The sequence below is a fragment of the Emydura macquarii genome, unplaced genomic scaffold (assembly GCF_026122565.2).
Source record: "Emydura macquarii macquarii isolate MOO-44397 ecotype Brisbane River unplaced genomic scaffold, CSIRO-AGI_Emac_v2 contig_113, whole genome shotgun sequence".
Lineage (NCBI taxonomy): Eukaryota > Metazoa > Chordata > Testudines > Chelidae > Emydura > Emydura macquarii.
In genome coordinates, this window is record NW_027130250.1 from 738,835 (window position 1) to 758,037 (window position 19,203).

Below are 19,203 nucleotides of genomic sequence, written 5' to 3' on the forward strand. Positions count from 1 at the left end.
CCTCCTTCTGCCAGTTTTACTGTGTTGGTCTTATTCTCTACCTCTTTGCACCTTGTTTCTCTCTTCCCAAAGCAAACGTCTCAGGCTGTAAAAATGTTCTCCTATAGTTACAATTAACACCCACTTTGCCAAGATAGAAGTGACCCCACAAGGCAATGGGGAATCCAGCCTCACAGATTTAGGACACATACTTGAATTACGGAAGTGACTTGGTTGTCTAGTAGTTCAGGAAACAGGACTTGAACCAGCTCCTATTTGTGTCAATGAGAGTCCTTCCATTGATCGCAGTGGGGCTAGGTGAGGCCCATAAAGAGCGTGCGCAAAGGAGCAAATCTTCAAAAACAATCCTTTGTTTTCTTGCTCTGTTTTAGAGGGCAGGGACAGTGCATCCGTTGCTCTTCTCACCCCGACTGCAAAGCTTATGGCATTTCTGATAGGCCTATTAGTGGTGATGTTCATTACAGCATGGCTGATGCAATTTTCAAGATTTTTTTTTATTATTTACTTGGACCTATCCTCTGTGAGCTTATCTATCATTGTACATTAGCCAAGATGATCAGGGATGCAACCCTATGTTCTGAGTGTCCCTAAATCTCTAACTACCAGAAGCTGGGACTGGACGAAGGATGGATCTCTTTAAAGTTGCCCTGTTCTATTCATTCTCTCTGAAGCACCTGGCATTGGCCACTGTCAGAGATAGGTTACGGGGGTAGATGGACCATTGGCCTGACCCAGTATGGCCGTTCTTATGAGCTCTCAGGGCTTCCAAGCTCCCTGCCTAGAAGTCCTGGGATGGGCTTCAAGGGTCTGCAGGCCTTCAAATGCAGGGTCTAAGCTATTCCTGAAATCCGTGGGCACCACACATACAAACGCAAGGATAGAATTTAGTCTTTCATCTCTACCTCTTATTCAGACGTCGGCGTCTGTTTAACAAGCACTTTTTCTAATTCAATTCTTCTGTTGCTAGCCTCAACTTGACAGCAGCTGCTGATACCTAGCCTAGGTGTTTCTGCTGAAATAATTTGATTGGGAAGGTTGTATCTAAACAAGGTTCAGCTATTAAATTTCATCAAGACAAATCTTAGCTCTCTTTCATAGAAACAGGAGGTAAGTTAGACCCGTTGCTATCTAGAGCAAAACTCATTAAGCCAGTTTAAACCTCAAGCAAGCATGGATATAGAAGTGTCTTTGGTGATAAAATCTAACCCATAGGACATTTCTGCAGCTATAATCTAGATGATTGAAATGAGTAATATTATCTTAGGTTTAACATAGAGGATTTCATGCCTCAAGGGTTCCTCAGAATTGCCTAGGCAGTATCAGACGTGCTGAAAAAAACCAAGACATGTCAAGTAAGTGCTGGGGTTGAGACAAAAAGTATTTATATTTGGCAATGACTTTTTTGGCCATTGCAAAGGCTTGAGAATTATGCCCGTCAGCCAAATGAGAATAAGGGAAATTGTAAACCGTAGAGAGATTAAAAAGTTTTCTTTACGATATTTCCAAATTGTGAATGCAAATTCCTTAAAACATTTTTTCATGCCCTTCATTTTCACACATCCACTCCACTGATCAAAACAATCATAAATATAAAAATAATGCTTCCAATTCCTCATAGGAAAGTTCTGTCACTATGCTGATGCAAAGGGAAACTGAGTCACTGAGTTAGGATTATGACCTGAGGGGGCTGATTCTTTTCTTACTTACAGAGTTGTGAATCAGGAGTTTCTCTGCTTAAGTAAGTGGAGTTACAGAGATGAAAATTGAAGTTAGTGAGATCAGAATCAGCTTTTGACTCCTGTTCTGCTGATCCAGCCCTAGACCACACAGTTTCTTCAGTGTTTGAGCACACTGGCCATTTGCCTCTGAGTGTATCAGTTCAGCTCAAGGACAAAATAAAGTGTTTGTCCCAATTGTGTCTGCAAAACAACGAGAACGTCTGAGCAGGTTCTTCCTCTGTTCCCTCATTAGAATTGGTCAAGATTTTTTCAATTTCACTTTTTTTGTTGGAAAATGCTGATTCATCAAAAGTGAAGCCTTTCACGTGAAAGGTTTGGGTTTTGACAAGTTTATCATTTTTGAAAATTTCAAAAACTTCCATTTTTTTTTTCCAAATGTCCCATTTTCACACTTTCTAAATGAAAATTCTGGGGTTTTTTGGTTTGAAAAAATTTGTTTCAAATTTTAAATTAGAATTTATAGTAAAAAAAATTAAAATTAATTAAAACAAAATGTTTTGATTAATCCTAACCAATTTTATTTTTAGGATTTTTAGTTCAAGAACACTCATATTTTTGACTCTTCTGTTTATATTTATGTCCTCTGTCTTTGTTCCATGCCTCTGTCTTTGCCTTGTTCTTCGTAGCTCCTGTCTTCAGCCTCATGCTGTAGCTCTTTCTCAGAGTTATCATTCCTTGTCTTCTTGCCCCTCCAATCTATTGATAATGGTTTGCTCGGCCAACTTTGACAGTGGGTTTCAAAACAATACTGCAAATGTGAATTTGGCCTCACTGCTCATCCCGGGTAAAATTCAGGCACATGCGCAAAGTCTGTGCAGAATGTCAGTCCTTGCCCCCCTACATTCCCACACTGCTTCTCATACATTCCAGAGTGCCAGAAGTCCAGCACCATCCTAGCCAGACACGAAGGCCTCTTCCTTCTTCCCTGAAAAATTCTACAATGCTGCCATGTGTTTTCAAAACAAAATTCTGTAAAACTGAACACTGAAAATCCAGGGGCAGCATAAAATAAACTGAACTTAGTATCAAGTTAAATAATGCATTTAGCCCAGCGTTCCTAGTATTATTTACTGACATTTTTAATTAAATAAAGATTTCCCTTTTATAATTTATCTGGAGCTGTTGCAGAATCTCCAGTTTGCTGCACTGGAGTGCTGCAGAACTCAGATCATTACTGTTATTATGTATTTGCATTACAGCAGATAACGCAGAGGACCTGAACAAAACAGAGGCCCCATCATGTTACATGCTGTGAAAACACAAGAGTAGATCCTTAGCTGGTATACATTTTGGTACAGACTTCAGTAGAGCTATGACAACTGACATCAGCTGAGAATCTGCCCTGCAGAAAGAGAAAGTCTCTGCCCCCTAATAGTTTTTAATCTAAATAAACAAGAAAAATAAAAGAAACATTATTCCCGTTTCACAGACAGGAAAATGAGGCACAGAGAGATTAAGTGACTTGTCCTAGACACATCCTGGATTTGAACCCAGATTCTTCCAAGTCCTAGTGACCTTAACCATGGCACCATCTTTCACCTCAAGCTAGCTATAATACACAGGGTGCTTTGCGCTTAGCTCTCTCCATCATGCAACTTTCTGATTTCTCCCCACACCCTCTTCTTTAGCTTTTATTGCTGAAACATTCTGTCCATTACATATTATTGCTTTATCTCTCGTTTTATCTCTCATCCCTCTCTTCTCTGCCCAAACCAGTCATGCCTGAATCAGGAGAGCAATCGAAAAGGGGGATCTCAGAGGAGCTACCTGTCAGATCTGTCTACTTGGAGATCAGCTCTGCTGTTTCAATATGGAGTTGAATGATTCCTGAGAGGAAATATTGCTGGATTGCTCTTAAGCAAGGGAACTGTTTTCCTGACTGGTGGATGTGACAGAGATCTATCAAAATAAAAGAAGAAGAAATATATATTAAGCCATCAATCCTCACTAGGCCACACTTGGGTACCAAGGGAAAATAAGGTTAGGAACATAAGGGAGATTTATTTGCAAGTAGCAATTGCAAGTTGCAATTGAGTATCAGAGTGCAATATGCCTGCAGGGATGCTCACTGATGGATCCTGAAATACCTACGCATGTTATTATGCACCTCTGGGTGAAAGGCATGGAGGAATTAATATGCATTTTAACTACAACCAAAATATAATTACAGTTTTAGACCATTAAGTGATAAAGAAAAGGATTCAGCAATATTACACCCTGCAGCATTCAAAAAGACCATTTGTACTCGCTGTCATTTAACTGCATGACCTTGATGAGTGATGGCTTACTGCCTTGTTTATATATGGTAGCCTAGTCAGATCTTTGTGATTACTATCCATTTTAACTCCCATCCGAGAGGTTAATTTTCCTATGGGTTCAATTTAATCTGCACTCTTTGGACAAATACCTTACTGGTAGTTCCAGGGAAGCAGACAGCCATTAGCTGGTACAGCATTTTCCAAGGAGAGCTTAAAGGTGAATTTATGAATGGGCTCTAGCAACTTTTCTACAACTTTCCTACATTGCTATGGCCAGCTAAAATGAAGTATCTGCTTATCTTAACCCTGTTATCTTTTTTTTTTTTAGCATGGAGTAGCTCCAATTCCTTAGTTTCCTGTAGACTCATGGAAGTCAAGATCTCTGTAGATAGTTGTACAGATTCAGTAGAGGATTATCGGGCAGGGTAATCTGAGGATCTTAGCTAACCATTCAGATGATGTCCAATGGTTGATCAAGGAATAACTATTTGTTTTTAAATGTGGATGAAATTTCACTTCCTGAACCAGGAATGTGTGAAAAAATAAACCACAAGATAAAACATGCTGAAGAATAGGCAGAAGAAAAAAACCCTCTTTCTTTTGGTCAGTAAACAAACCTAGAGAGAATAGGTTTTCAGTGTGTTGACGATGTTCTGGCAGTTCATTAATCCCAGCAAAATCTCTCCAAAGTTACTGATGCGTGGATTCCATTTTCAAATTTCTCATTAGTTCCTCTTTATGGATTAAATGCTGATGTTCACGAATGAATGCACACAGCTTCAGTTGATGGATGTAATTGGGTTGTAATGGATTTTAGCTGCTGTTCCTTCTGATCTAGCCAATTTGAAATGCAGTATCAATGTATTCTCCCCCATCTCTCTGTAGGGAATGAGAAATTGAAACCTACAAGATGAAATTTATCAACTTTCATAAAGTCAGCCTCAACCATCATAAAACTGTTAAACTTCTCATTATCATTTTACCACAGTTATTTCCTGAACTCTGGTCTGGCAGTCAAAATATTAAAGTGTGTCTGAAATAAGTAGAGTTGATCCTTCAATATTCTGTGTGTCCTCAACATTGATTTAGGTGTTGTAAATATTACCAACCCAGGATGACATTAACATAGCAAAAATTTAACATCAGGAACATGAAATGACAAGAAAAGATTTAAAGGTTGCAAAACCTCCTTCCAATTTTTATATAAACACACACAAAATATATATATGTATACACACACAGAATGATCTGCAATCACAGTGTTCGATAAAGACAAGGTTTTCCCTTTCCCTCCAAAAATGCATCTCTGTCAATGTTCTTCATTCTGCTACCTCAACATTTCTTGATGCACAGAAAGAGCTCTGGATTAACAATAGCTGACCGCAGGAATATAGAACCTTAAAGGTGGGATTTTCCTAAGAATTTAAGGGAGTTAGGCTCTTTGAAAACCTCACCCCAACTCTCTAAATCACAGGCATAAATGCAACACCAAAGTGGTTTTAAGTGGTTAAAAGCTTTCAGTTGCCATTTGTTAGGTATTTGCTGAGTCACAGGCAGTTAATCCAATTCCTGAAAGACAGGGGGTCCAACATCCTTATAACCCATCATAACTGGAACGAATTAGCCGCTTGTTGGCAGTTTCAGAAGAGAGGCTGAGGAGAGAATGTGCAAAAGATTGAGCTCCCTCCCTCCACCGAGAAGTGGCCACTCTGCATGGGGAAGCTCACACTGTTTCTGCCAACACCGGAGCCTGCTCTATGGATGAAGAGAGGAGCTTTGTCTCCACTGGCCTGATTATCAGATGTGGTGTGCATCCTCCAGTCTTCTTGAAGTCAGTGGCAGCTGCAGGTGCTGAGCAGCTCTGAAAAGCTACCCTCCATCTTCAACAGTGCAAAACTCATTTAAGGAAAATCCTAAATTTGAAAACAGCCTTTTGGTGTAATGTTCTAAGTGTGTGGGTGGGTGTGGTGGCGGGGATTTCCTTTTTGGCATTTTCTAAACACCACATTTTGATTTTTCAGTTTGAAATAACTTTTTGTTTCAAAATTTCCTTCAATTTTATTACTTGAAATTAAAAAAAACAAAAATGCTTGAAGTCAAAACAATTTTTCCTTACTTATCAAAACTTCAATTTTTTTTCCTAATTTTTAATTAGCCCAAAATGATTTTTTTTTTTTTTTTTTTAATTTTGGAGGTGCCAGCAAACTGAAAAATCAGTTATTCCCACAGTTCCAATCATTAGGCATTTTGAAAATCTCACCCATTTTTTTTCTTATTTTTGAGGTTGCTAGTTACTTTATCCTGATGCGTACCTTTCTCCACCTTTAGAGACATATCTGCAATGATTTCCTCCATTGCCTTTCACTCTGGCTATATGGCTAAAGAGGGTTGTAACCAAACTATGGGCTTGTCTACATGGCGCTGCAGTCTGGACGGGGGGGATGTGATTCGTAGAGTGCTCTGAAGCATTGCCCTGTGTAGACCCTGATGGCGTGAACTAAAAGGTACCTAGTTACATGGGCAATTAGAGTGCAACGCTTTAGAGCGCTCTACAAATCACAACTCTGTAGGTCAGACTGTGGCACCATGCAGACAAATCCTCAGTGCAACAAAAACTGCTAAGAAGAAGCTCTCTGAAAAGCACCTGTAATAAGGCCTGTATTTCAGTCCTCAAACTTGGCACAGACATTAACCGACCCTTCATTTTCTGAACTTCCTGACTATGATCTGGGAATGGATCATTTGTACTGTTTGAATGGTTCAAGTACAGTAAATGGACACAGCACTACGCTTTATTTTCTTACTGCCACTTACCTTGTGCTGATTCTCTGCTCAGAAATACTTCAAAAACAATAACAAGCTTTAGCTACAGAGGACAGTCTCCAAATTTAGCACTGCCTGTGGAGCATTTCATCAATTCTAAGTAACTCACAATAGTGAGGCATGTATTATTTAGATGCATTTGTGGAACACATGACTCTTGCTTACACTCACATGGCTTTACCACACTAGAAGTCTCTTAGGAATGTTTTACACCGCAGACAATTTCAATGGGGGTTGGAGGTCCTCAGCCCCTTGAAAAATCAGGTGCTCAGGTGAAAATTGAACTGTGAGAAATCTTGGAGGGAAATCTAAGTTTCAGAGTTCAGATCTGAAAATGTTGATCTGTGTGCACATGGATCCACAGTCACAGACACCTACATGGGGCACGTTTTCAGAAGAATTCAGGGAAAGGTTTTTAACAAGGCTCAGTTTCATCCAGGTTCACCCAGTGTGCTCACACTGATCCATAAATAGGTGTCTAGGCACACATCTGTACTATCACATGCCACACGCACACACGTTATGAAAAGTCTCCTGAAGTTCTGCATTAGAAACAAAGTCATGTCTATGAACACCTCCCATCATAGGTAATATGGGCCTTGTTGTAATAACAGAGACCTCTAGATTGATCCTAATTGTCATCTTAACTGTTGGAAAGCAGGTGAAAGTTCATAAAATATTACAGGAACCTGGAACAATGAATGTTGATGTAAGGGGTATGAAAAGGAGACAGAAAAACTAGATTAGTTCAAACAAAAAGGGCTACTGATGCAATCCAAGGACTGTGGTAGGATCATGACTGATAAGCATGGGAGGATAGAATTGGAAATCAATGGTCCAAAATTGGTATGTCAGAAATTAGGCTTTACTGGTGAACAGAAAAATGAGGTGATAATTTATTTTGCCCACCATTACCCCCTTTGGAGCTTTAGAGAGACACACTTTGGGGACCAAAATGGTGGAATGGACACCTGGGATTCCCTCAGAAAAGGTAGATAGGCCTCTGCTTCATTCCAGAGACTCTGCCTTTCATCCATGAGCCTTGACCATTGGGATGTTCTGATCAACACACTGGTGAGGTTGCCTGATCATGGCCACAGGACCAGCAAGGACCCCAGTTTGATACACAAGAGATTCTTCTCTGTTTTCCCTTCCCTTTTATGATCCTTTACATCCTCTCAAATCTTCCTCCTGTCCCCCCAGCGCTCCCTCACTCTCCCTCTCCGTCAGCTTTTCATCTGATTCTGAGACCAACTGCACTGCCCAGCACCAGCACAACGGGTTGAGATGGTTCGTCCAACTCTGCTCATCCTAAGAAGGACCAGTGAAGGAGAGGAACCTGCCCCACAGGCCAGATGGCATGCCAGACACGGTCCAGAGCAACCTGCCAGACTAAAGCATCTGTGCTGGACCAGCCACATTGTATCCTGACAACATCAACAAACAGCCATATTTTCCCCACCTTTTACTATTTTCTCTCTTCTACCCCTTGTGTGTGTCTGTCTTGTCAAAAGCAGGAAAAATAGCTACACACTCAGCCATCCACTTGGAATTCGACAGCAGGTCGAATCCTTCCTTCCCCACTAAAAAGGATTATTTGACAAAATAGGAAACTAATGGATACCCTCTCTCTGAAAAAGGGACTTCACGTTTTGATTGTTTATTTTGTATAAACACTCAGGCTATGTCTACACTACAGCAGCTACAGTGGCACAGCTGCATCACTGTAGTGCTTCTGGTAAAGTCATTCTAAGTCATAGGTGCTGGAACCCAGGGGTTTCTGTCACACCCCTGCCTTGAAATGGTTTCCATCATATACAGGGTTTACAGTTCAGTTCAATGGCTCTTGGCCCCCACACTATAAAAATTGATCCAGCCCCCCATCTCACTCTCTCTTTATGTTCTGGAGCAAATTCCCAACTGGATATAAGTAGAAACAATTTCATCGACTTCAGCGAAGTAACTCCTGCTCCCATCAAGGCTGAATTTGACCTACACAGTCTATTCTTATTCATGGAATCCCAGACTAATTATACATTCCCAGTAAAGGCAGATTCTACATTTCAGAGTGTTATTGCCTTTCTTATTACACGATCCATTTCCATTTTACAAGGTATTTAAATGACTGGCATCTACACTAAATTGTACATTAAGGGCACTCCATAATGAACTTTCCTTACTCTGCAAAGCTATTGGCACCGTCTCTCTCTCTCGAAGAGGTGTGAAATACATATTCAAGTCACGCTCACTTAAAACAAACTTCCAAACTACTGAAAACTTGGAGAGACCAAGTATGTATTTCTGATCTTTCTATTTAACCTTAAAGCTAAGATCCTGATTCAGCAAAGCATGTGCTTAACTAGTCAACGGGACTGAAGTATGTGCCTATAGTTAATCATGCTTAAATGCTTTGTTGAGCTGGGGTTGGCCCTGGAATACAGCGCATATGCTACTTTCCAGCTCACTCAGATCCAACCAAGATGAGAGGTCAAAATTCATTCTCATTTGATGACAGATCCACATGAAAGAAGTGGAGGTCTCAGCGTAGCTCCTTCTGCTAGCCACATCAGAAACCCACCAGCTCTATTGGCTCCCATTTTGGACCATATGGACCTTGAGGAATGAATTCACCACTACATTTGAACATGGATTTGGTCATTTAGCTGCAATCTTTGCTCTGAAGGAGCAGTTGTGACATGATCAGGTAACATTTTCTTTTGTAAAAAGCCATCAATGTTTTTGCACTTCTGGGTTCTGACCCAGAGCGAAAATGAAGGGTCTAAAGACTATGAGGGGACCCAATTGACTAGCCCATCCCTATTCACACAGCATTTAAGCACATGATTAACATTAAGTACATGCTTAGGTCCGTTTTAAGTCAAAGAACTTAAGCACATGCCTAACGCGAAGCATATGTTTAAGTTTTGCTGAGTTGGGGGTCTTGATATCATCAGACAGGAGAGGAACAAGGAATGCTAGAAATCTGACCAGTCAACCTGTTCTCAGGAAGTTCTCAGCCAAACTCACAAAAGTTCGGGGAAGCATCAGAGCTTATTGAGTATTAACCTCTGAACTTTGAGAAGTTTGGCTACCATTAAATGAAAGGGTTGGAGAGCAGCAGTGGAATGTTTGCCAGACTGTTCTCTTCCTTATGCCTGCCAAAGTTTCCCTCTGAGCACTAAATCTGTCCCAACTCCATTTTATTATTTGAATAATTTTCCATAAGATGCTTCTGTGCAAGCATTAATCAATACCACATCCTAGCACAGAGAATCTCTGCATACAGCTGCATTATGTAAAGCAGAGTAAACATCCCTGATACTAGAGGGGGTTTATATCTTAAACCACTTCTGACATGAGCTTCTTTTAAGTCTCATCCATTGCCTTATGGTTTATATTTAATTTATCCCAGGAAGCTGAAGAAGCACATTGCCTTTCAACTTAAAGAATTTAAACTTAAGAAAAAAAGTAATGCAGGGAAAGTAATAAAATGACCAAGATAAGCCTCAATATTATGAAAATAAAATAGAGGTTCAGAATTGTAAGCTTCACATTTTCCCCTATCCTCATCAAAGCATAATAGACATGAAATAGTCAGATGGCTGCTGACAGCTCATGTGTTTGAGAAACTCGGGATACATGGCTTTGGTTTATTTATTTCCATTTTTTCCCCCATTTCCATTCCCACATCAAATAGAATTTCCAACGTATCTTTGTGCCTTTTCACCTATGGCTGGGAATGTGTGAACATCAACTTGACAGGGGCTTTATGTGTTTTCTGACTTTGAAACCCTCTGAAGTAAGGATGTTCCTATCAGATGCAGAGATTCCGAATTGCCTATGATCAGAGGTTCAGCATTTCTCTTCAGATGCAGCAGCCTTCTCTCATACCTTGTCAGTGGAGTGTGAGGGGAGAGGGGAAAGGAGGCTCAAGAATGACAATCTAAGCATTACAGAAAAGGAACACAGGAATATAAGAATTGCCAAACCAGATTAGACCAGCTCTTCAGGACAGGGTATATCTCTTCTGCCATACCTGGACGGTGCCTGTCACAATCAAGCTCTGACCTGCACTAGGAACTACTGTGATACAAATGACAAACATAGGGATTTCCATACTAGATCACACTACTCCTGTGTACAACTGTGGCAAGTACCCAGCTGCTTCAGAGGAACAGGCAAGGAACCCCGCAGTAGGCAATGATGGAATAACCTGTCCACGAAGGAAGGTCTTCAAGTTAGTGGTCAGTTTAAGCCCAGAAGAAGGATAAGGATTTATATCCCTTCCAAACATGTTTATTTTTTAATATTTACTATTATAACTAAATATCCTGGTTATTTTTTTTTTTTTTTTTTGCTGATATAACTATCTACAGATGAGTTTGCAAGTATAGAGAAGTCATAAAAAACAAAAATGAAAACAAAAATCCCGATCTTTACTACACTGGCTAAATTTCTACGATAAACTTAGCCTGAAATAAGCAGCTTTCAGTGGCCATGTGGGATTCAGCAGTTCTGAAAATAAAACTCTATATCAGACCATCGTCTTCTTTTACTTCCATTCAAACACAAAGGATTTTTCTCATCACTGATACTCCCACTCCTCCCAAAAGGTACCATATATACCCTTAATTAAATGATTGCAGTCCTTTTTTGGATTATGCATAAATCGTCATTTGTTTTCTTTATTAGCATTCGATCTGGTTTGGTTAATTGTGTAAATGTTCCCCTCAGGCGGAAAAGCAATATAGTTCAAATGAAGCAGGGCTTTTTGTTAAGGATAGTCAATTTGATTAACATCACTGTCAATATGATGAATGAAAACACTCTCAAACGAGTTGCCCAATAACTTGAAATTGATGCCGGACTATTTGTATCATTAGGATACAGATGATTAATTCAATTTGGAATCATGTCAGTGTGCGCTGAATTTCCTTTAATTTTGGAAACAATGGTAAATATTTTGTCGTCTTTAATGATCTCAGTTGCGTAAAACCTCACTATTCCTCCGTCAGCTATGGGAAGCCTTATCTGTGTTTTACAGATGGAGAAATTGAGGCACATGGCAGTGAAGTGATTTGCTCAAGGTCACCCGACAAATCAGTACCAGGACTAGCAACAGAATCCAGGAGTCCTTGTTCCCACTTGCCTCCTGTTCTGCCCTCCAAAGCATGCTCCGTTCTAGAGGTAGGAATAGAACCCTGGAGTCCTGGTTCCCAGGCGCCTGATGTAGCCCCTAGCTTACAGTAACTCCTTGCTTTGACCTCTAGTATCCCCCTGCCCTTCTTTTCTCCTTCTAAATCTCTCTTTTGCTGCTCTCCCCATTATTTTGTAACCATTTTTGCACATTTTTTCTCCATCAGTCTCATTTTCCTCTTCTTACTCAAATGTTACTCCGAGGATCTGATCCAAATCCCACTGAAGTCAATGGAAAAACCCCAATTGAATTAATGGGCTTTGGATCAGGTTCCTAGTCACTTCAGCACCGGCTTCAAGATAAACCAAAACCTGCATCCAAGCACCCCTGTATTCTTGGACAATTTGAATATGTGTCTGGATTCAATCTGAGGCCTTGGATGGTCTCTACTTGCTTTATCCCTCCACCTGTGCTCCTTATAGCTCACAGCTATGCACAGAGAAGGCCCTGCTTCCTACACTTCCTCTCTGCACCACCATCCTTGTGAATAGTTTCAACCATTCCATTGCTTTGTGTCCGAGCTCATATTACAATCTCCAGCAGCTCCTTGCTGTCAGCTCATCTCCATGTTTGTCCCTCTCCGCCCTGCATCCTGGAACGCAAACCCATGACGTTAATCTTTGAAAAGGGGTATGGAGTCTTTGTGCATCATCTAACAGGGAGGAGCTGAGCAAAGGGGCAGCCCCATTAGTCCTGAACAATACAAAAACCTTCCACAACAGGTCTTGAAATGTAGCCATTTTCAGCAAACATTTTCCTCATGAGGCGCCTAAGAGGTTGAAAACAGTTAATCTGCTGTTGAGAAACAAAGGAATAATAGACTTCAAAGTGTGAATTACAGCTTGCATAGAAAGGGAAAGATGTCACATTTCATCTTAACTGTCCCTTTAAGTAGCCCCTAAATCTCACTCCTGCTGGTTGTCTCATAATCCCCTTTGTTCTAGGGTGATTATTATAAGAGCCTTAATTTTGCCTCAACATAAATTCCTAAGGCTTCGTGAGACTTCCTCTGTTCTCCCTCCAGATCATCCCCCCTCCCCCCCAACACATGAGGAATGTAGGAGAAGCCTAAATGGAGTGCAGGCTTCAATCAGCTGTGATTTCCAGCTGTGGCTTAAGCCGTCCCATGGTGCTTCCAAAACCCAGCCTGCTGATCATGGCTAGACAGTAACAAACTATAATTATTCCTTTTCTTCCTTCTTTCTTTCATTCCCTATCTTGAACCCCACTTAAAAATACATAATCTACACAAACTATCAATTCTGCGCCAATTCTGCAGCATATTCATCTGGTTGTCCAATATGTTGTATCACCATGCCCATCTCTTTGCCTGTGTCTGAAGTCCCTCAGAGCTAGGTTTGTCCCTTCTCTTTTCTTTGTACAGCACTCGGCACAATGGAACTTCAATCCCAATTAAGGCCTTTGGGTGCTACCATAAAACAAAAGTTCAATAATGAGAGAAAGGAGGGCTGGCACAAGAGAATGGAAAATGAGCCCCAATAGTTTTAGAAATGCTCATAAGCATTCAGCTATTGTCACCTTAATGAAGCACAGCGAAGGAAAGATTGAGGTGATAGAGCGGGTGTGTGGCCAAAGATGGTGAATCTTGCACTTCCTCGGAGTAATGGTGCATTACATTTGATGAGATGCAGTATATAATTAGCAGCACAGGGAAACGGACTCTGCCTTCTACTCCCTCCACTGGTCTCTCCCTTTTTCTCTCTGTTGTCTTTTTTAATTAAATCTCCGCTAGTTCTAGCGATATTGCCATTATTTAACACAATGTGTGCTCATTAGAAATGCTTTTACACTTATATCTTGATTTATCAGACCTTCCCTTCATTTCCATACGCCAGATTAATATGCCTTGTGATAGAATTTATTTGACAAGTTCAGAAGAGCCTGCATGAGAAGATAAGATTCCATTTGGGGTTATTAATGTTATTAGAATTAGTGGGGAAAAAATCACAACAAAGAGGAGGATATGCAGCTGGTTGAAGGGACAGTCAATAGATTGGACTCTACTTATATATTATCCAGCCCTATAGTGAAAAAGCCCAGTCAGACACTTTTTACCTGTTGGCTTCTCTATTGCATCTTCTAGGTACAATAAATCCTCATGATTCAGGGCACAAGCCAAATTCTAACTAATGGGGGTTTAGGAACAAGCTGTCCATGCTAGGCATTTATCCATTCATGGGCTGCTACAAGGGTTCTTACTCAGCTAGTACCACAAGATACTGGACTCAATAACCCATTGGCTTTATACAATGTGGCAATTAATCAATTCTGAAATCTTCTATGCCTTTTGCTCCTTTATAATTATATAGAATTCAGTCCTTAGCTGGTATGAATTCATGAGGCTCCACTGACTTCAATGGAGGTATGTTAATTTATAATCAGCTTAATATCTGGCCCAGGGTCTCTGGAGGATTGGGTCAGTCCAGTTAGCACTGTTAGCACTAGTTAGCACTGTCACAGAAGTGAACAATCCACAGTGGAAAACTTGAAACTGGTGTAACCGGATATGGAGGGGAGGAATGGAAAGCTCTAGTTATGTGTGAGCATGAGGAGAGACATTTCACATAGGTGCCCATTCTCTGTATGAAGCTAAAAATGGTGCCCGTTTTCTGGGTCAAGCTTTCTGTTGGATTCATCTACAAGCCATCACATGCTTCCCCAATACGTACACAGCCAGTCAATTTCATGCTTTGACTGGCACTTCTGGTCTTCAGCGACCATGGATTGCCAGGTGCTCTATGCTGTCCAATGTAGTGCTGAGCATGTATTAGAATGAATTCTTGCCATCAACAGCTCCCAGCTTGTTCTTTCCCTGCCTGTCTGATGGGCCATGTCACTGGCTTGAGCATTAACGAGCCACATCAAATGAGGAAGTTTTCCACAGTTCACTACATTTACATTCTGGATTCCTTCCCATATCACAAAGGGGGAAAGCAGATATGTCAGTGATCACGTGACATGAGTTTTTGGGTGGGAGAAGGAAGCATCACTCTTCTATCACCTTGTTCTTCTCCTCTCCCACAAGGTGAAATTCTCCCTGCAGAGTCAGCAAAGGCCTCTGCATCACTTAAATGGGACTTAATCGGTACACAGGCCTAATACTAGCCCTCTGCATAGGGGTGAATTTCATTCAAGGTGCAGAGCCCATGGCATCTGTACAGGCAATTCTGTGGGGTCAAGGCAAGACGCTGCAGATACAGCATTTTCCCCATCCATACCCTATCCCTTCCCGCCCCACACACACACACACACACACAGACAGAGTGAGAGAGATGTAGCTACTCTTCATCCCCTTCAGAAGCAGAGGAGAAGATACGGCTCAAAGAGATTAGTACAAACAAACATTTGTTTAGCAGTGAGCATGTAATATGGGACTGTCAGAATCTTTGCAATACCTGTGTGTGGACATGCTCTGCACACCTTGTGCAACACATTCAGGCTGAAAAGGGTATGCAGCATTGAAATCAGTTGACAGAGCCGGGAAGAGCATTATTAAGCATCTGCAACCTCCAGACACCCTGCAGTGGCGAGATTTGTTGGAGGGCGGAAATGACAGCTATATAGCAATATCTTATTGCTATGCGCTTCCTGAACAGAGGTGGAAGAAAGGGTGAATGCTCTGACAGGAAGCGACTGCAGCGAATGTTAGAGGCTTGATGGAGGAAGCAAGGCTCCAAATGAAGTGGTAGAGGAAGTGAAGTGGCACAGAACGTGGCACGTTGCAGATAAAGACGTAAGTAGGTCAAGCACCAGTATCTCGTGATGGAAGTGGCATTTTGGCCTACACATCAAAGCGAGTCATTCGCTATTATTTTGTTGAAGCCCATTAAGCACACTGGCTAGCTGCTAGTGAAGCCATTTGTATTACAATCATATTGATGATTCCGCTGCTGAATGCCGAGTTTGCTCTACAAGGTTATTCATTATCATCGTCAGGCTGAGAGCATGATAGAATTCACCTGGTTGCAAGTGTGTTACGCAGAGGAGTACAGTTATCATGCCACAAATGTTTCTGATAGAAAGATTCAATACACAGGGCTGTCTTTTTTAAAGAGGTAATGAATAAGAGGAGACATGATAAAGGTATAGAGAACACAAATGTCAGAGAAAGTGGATAGGGCATTTCTATTTACCCTTTCACCTAATACAAGAACAAAGGGACATTCCATAAAAGGCAACCAGTTTAAATCTGATAAAAGGAAAACAGTGTTGCCACACAATGTTCAGTTAGCCAAATTTTAAATAAAATTGAAATAGATTTAGGGGAACATTTTCAAAAGCAAGACCCTGATTGATTGTAGAGCCTAAGTCTCATTTTCAGTATTGAATTAGACACTAATCCTGTGGGAGTAAAGTGCCTAAATACCTTGGAGGATCTTGACCTCAGAATCCTAAGAGCCTAAATCACTTCTGAAAATGTATCCGGCATTTTATTTCCTATGTTGCCTTATTAGGAAAAACACAAACAAACCCAGTTGGATTCAAAAGCACATTCATTGTTTATTGATTCATCATTTCTAGCCCACAAACTCCCTTTTGAGCAGCGCTTAATTTAACTGGAGCCTGAAGTTTATATAACTTGAAATACTGATTTAATTTGAAAGAGATGTAACACTTTTCTAGGCAGTGATGGTGAGATAAGTAGAATGAATCAATCCAGACTATTTTCCCCATGTATCATAAAATACAATTCCTTACTCTTTGTGGCATCACAGACCTTCCTCCCAAGAGCTGCACTTACATTTTTTTTTTTAAATTATAATCCCCCTCCTAAAAGCAGAACAGGGCCAGATGACCCTAAATTTACCCAGGAAAACAAAGGGTATGGCAGAACGAATGGCAGAAATTCAGTGCCAGACTCTCACTGATGCGGATTAACAGGTCACTCCACAAATGGTTCCCCTGCAGTGATTGGGACCATTCCTGGAATAAGGTGCTAACTCAATATACAGCAAGAGAAATTTGGTCCTTACTGGTGCCAAATCTCACAGGGACAAGATAGCTAAGATACCTGAAATGGTGTCTGACCTCTCGAGGGAAGAGGGTATATAGAAAGCAGTGAACTACCTGTGAAAAAAATGGAGGCCCAGATTACAAAATGTGGCTGCTCTTGGAAGTAAGTGTGAAATTCACCCTACTACAGAGCGTTTCAGCACAAGGCCTATGCACCATTTAAATCCTACACCCTAAATAATAAAAAAAATGAATAGTGAATGAAGATGTCCAGTTGCACACTTAGACATTTAAGTGAGCACTGAAATACCTATTTAAAAAGGTGCCTAGATGCCAATCCTAACGTCCATATGCAGAACTGGGTGCCTAATTTCAGGTATTACCAAGCATAGTGATTATAACCGAGAGTAGTCCCATTCAAGTCAATAAGGCCCAGCAGGAATGCACTATGGACTAATGTGCATAGGATCCAGCACAAGAAAGGGTCTTGCACCAGAGTATTTCATGTGCTGCCCAGAATTTCATGCTGTGGCTAGAGCTGTTTGCACCAGACCATAATGTGCCAAGTTTGGAAGCTCAACACCCAAAAGTTCTCGGGTCTCAAAAACTGGGTAGGAAACATCATGAAAGCCAGCTTTCCCATTTCTCATTTTAGTTGGTACAGCAGCACTCACAGAATAATAATTCTAAGAAGTTTATATCTATATAAATATATTCTTTTTCAACATTAGTCTGTAATTTGCCAGTAACTCCACTGGAGTTATGTATTTATGCTGGTAACAAGCCAGTGTAAATGAGAGCAGATCAAAGGGAGAGATCCTCATCTGCAGTAATTCGCGTAGTTCCGGGGAAGTTATTGAAGATATGCTGATTTATACCAGATAAGGATGTGGCCCTGGGTTTCTTTTCAAAATTAAGTACCTCACTGCAGACTGTTTGTACTGATTTGCAAAGGTCCAGATAACAAGTATGATGATGAAACAGGAGACATTAAATAGAAAGGCCTGAGAGCGTTGAAGGTCAGCTCAAGCTCTGTTCGTTAACAAGGTTATTTTGACATTACCACATGCAACAGCCACAAAACTCTGGTAAAAGCTATTAGATTAATGATGGCATCAACAGCATTCACAAATTCTATTTGTTAGGCCAGGCTTTTCTTCGGTCCTTTATTACTTGCTCAAGGCAATCTGGAGATCCAAGGTGAGCCTGGTTTCTTTTTCTCACTGCTCCTAAATATTTGGTAGAAGTACCTTTACTGATAAGGATAAAGGTTGGGAGGAACTGACAGTACAACAACAACAAAGATTTTATCATCTGAAGTTTAAATGATGCCTGAAATCATTCCCAAAGGTGAATTGTTCGGAGTTTGAAGGAATGGACATTATTTGTCCATCAGAAATGCAGGCACTATTTCAGTAAGTAAGTAATAATAAATAATAATAATAATAATGTTTACATAGAAAGCAACAAACAATGTCTCAGGGAACAAAGTCTCTGCTCTTAGCAAAGGATTGCATTAGGACATATAGAAGTGCATCTGTTCAATGACTTGATGGAAATTTTACTTTTGTCTGTTAAGAAGATGAGAATCCCTGTTCATTAAAAAAAAAAAGGAAACTATTTTATTTAACTACTTTATTTAAGTTGATTACTCAGTTTACTCAGTTTGAGTTGATTTGAAAGTGATCTCACCATAGTTTGAAAAGATTTGCAGTGATGCTGTGCACGAGCATTAGGCGATAGATATCTTTATAAAATTAAGAACATTAATTCTCTAATATTCATGCAGAGAGCTCTTCCAAAATCCCCTGGCAACTTAGCATTTCATTTCAGGTGTGGGGTTATGTTTAAAATAAAGCAAAATAAAACTAACAAAGAACATGGAAAATCACTACAGATATTAGGCAAGGAATTAGATTAAAATGTGTTTTACTATTGGAGAGAGAAAGAAAAAAGGATTTACACCAGTAGATATAATATCAGAATATGGCCCAATGACATTTAACATTTCTTTTCTGCCTATGACATGAAGATGCAGAATGAATGTTTGTATAAGGACTCTTAGAAGACAACGTGAGAGGAAAATATGTTTGACCTGAGTTTTATGATTAGATGTCAAGCATATACATAAATATGTGGCATAAAAGGAATCTTTTTGCTGAGTATATGAAGCCAAGGTTTCTTTTCAGATTAATCAAAGCTGCTGCCTACA

At 40.4% G+C, this 19,203-nt stretch overlaps 1 long non-coding RNA gene across 3 annotated transcripts in view; it reads right to left on the reverse strand.

Moving 5' to 3' along the window:
* Nucleotides 1–19,203, reverse strand: part of LOC137150052 (uncharacterized) — a 316,781-nt gene that overhangs the window by 240,836 nt on the left and 56,742 nt on the right. The window contains exons 3-4 of one of the 3 annotated variants that reach the window (XR_010918889.1): nucleotides 3,507–4,876; nucleotides 2,272–2,664 (exon numbers count right to left, since the gene is read on the reverse strand). The exons of 1 other annotated variant lie outside the window; for it this stretch is intronic. This is a non-coding gene — a long non-coding RNA (uncharacterized lncRNA). Of the gene's footprint in view, nucleotides 1–2,271; nucleotides 4,877–19,203 lie in introns of those variants that run through there. One more of the 3 variants, XR_010918888.1, reaches the window with a different exon arrangement.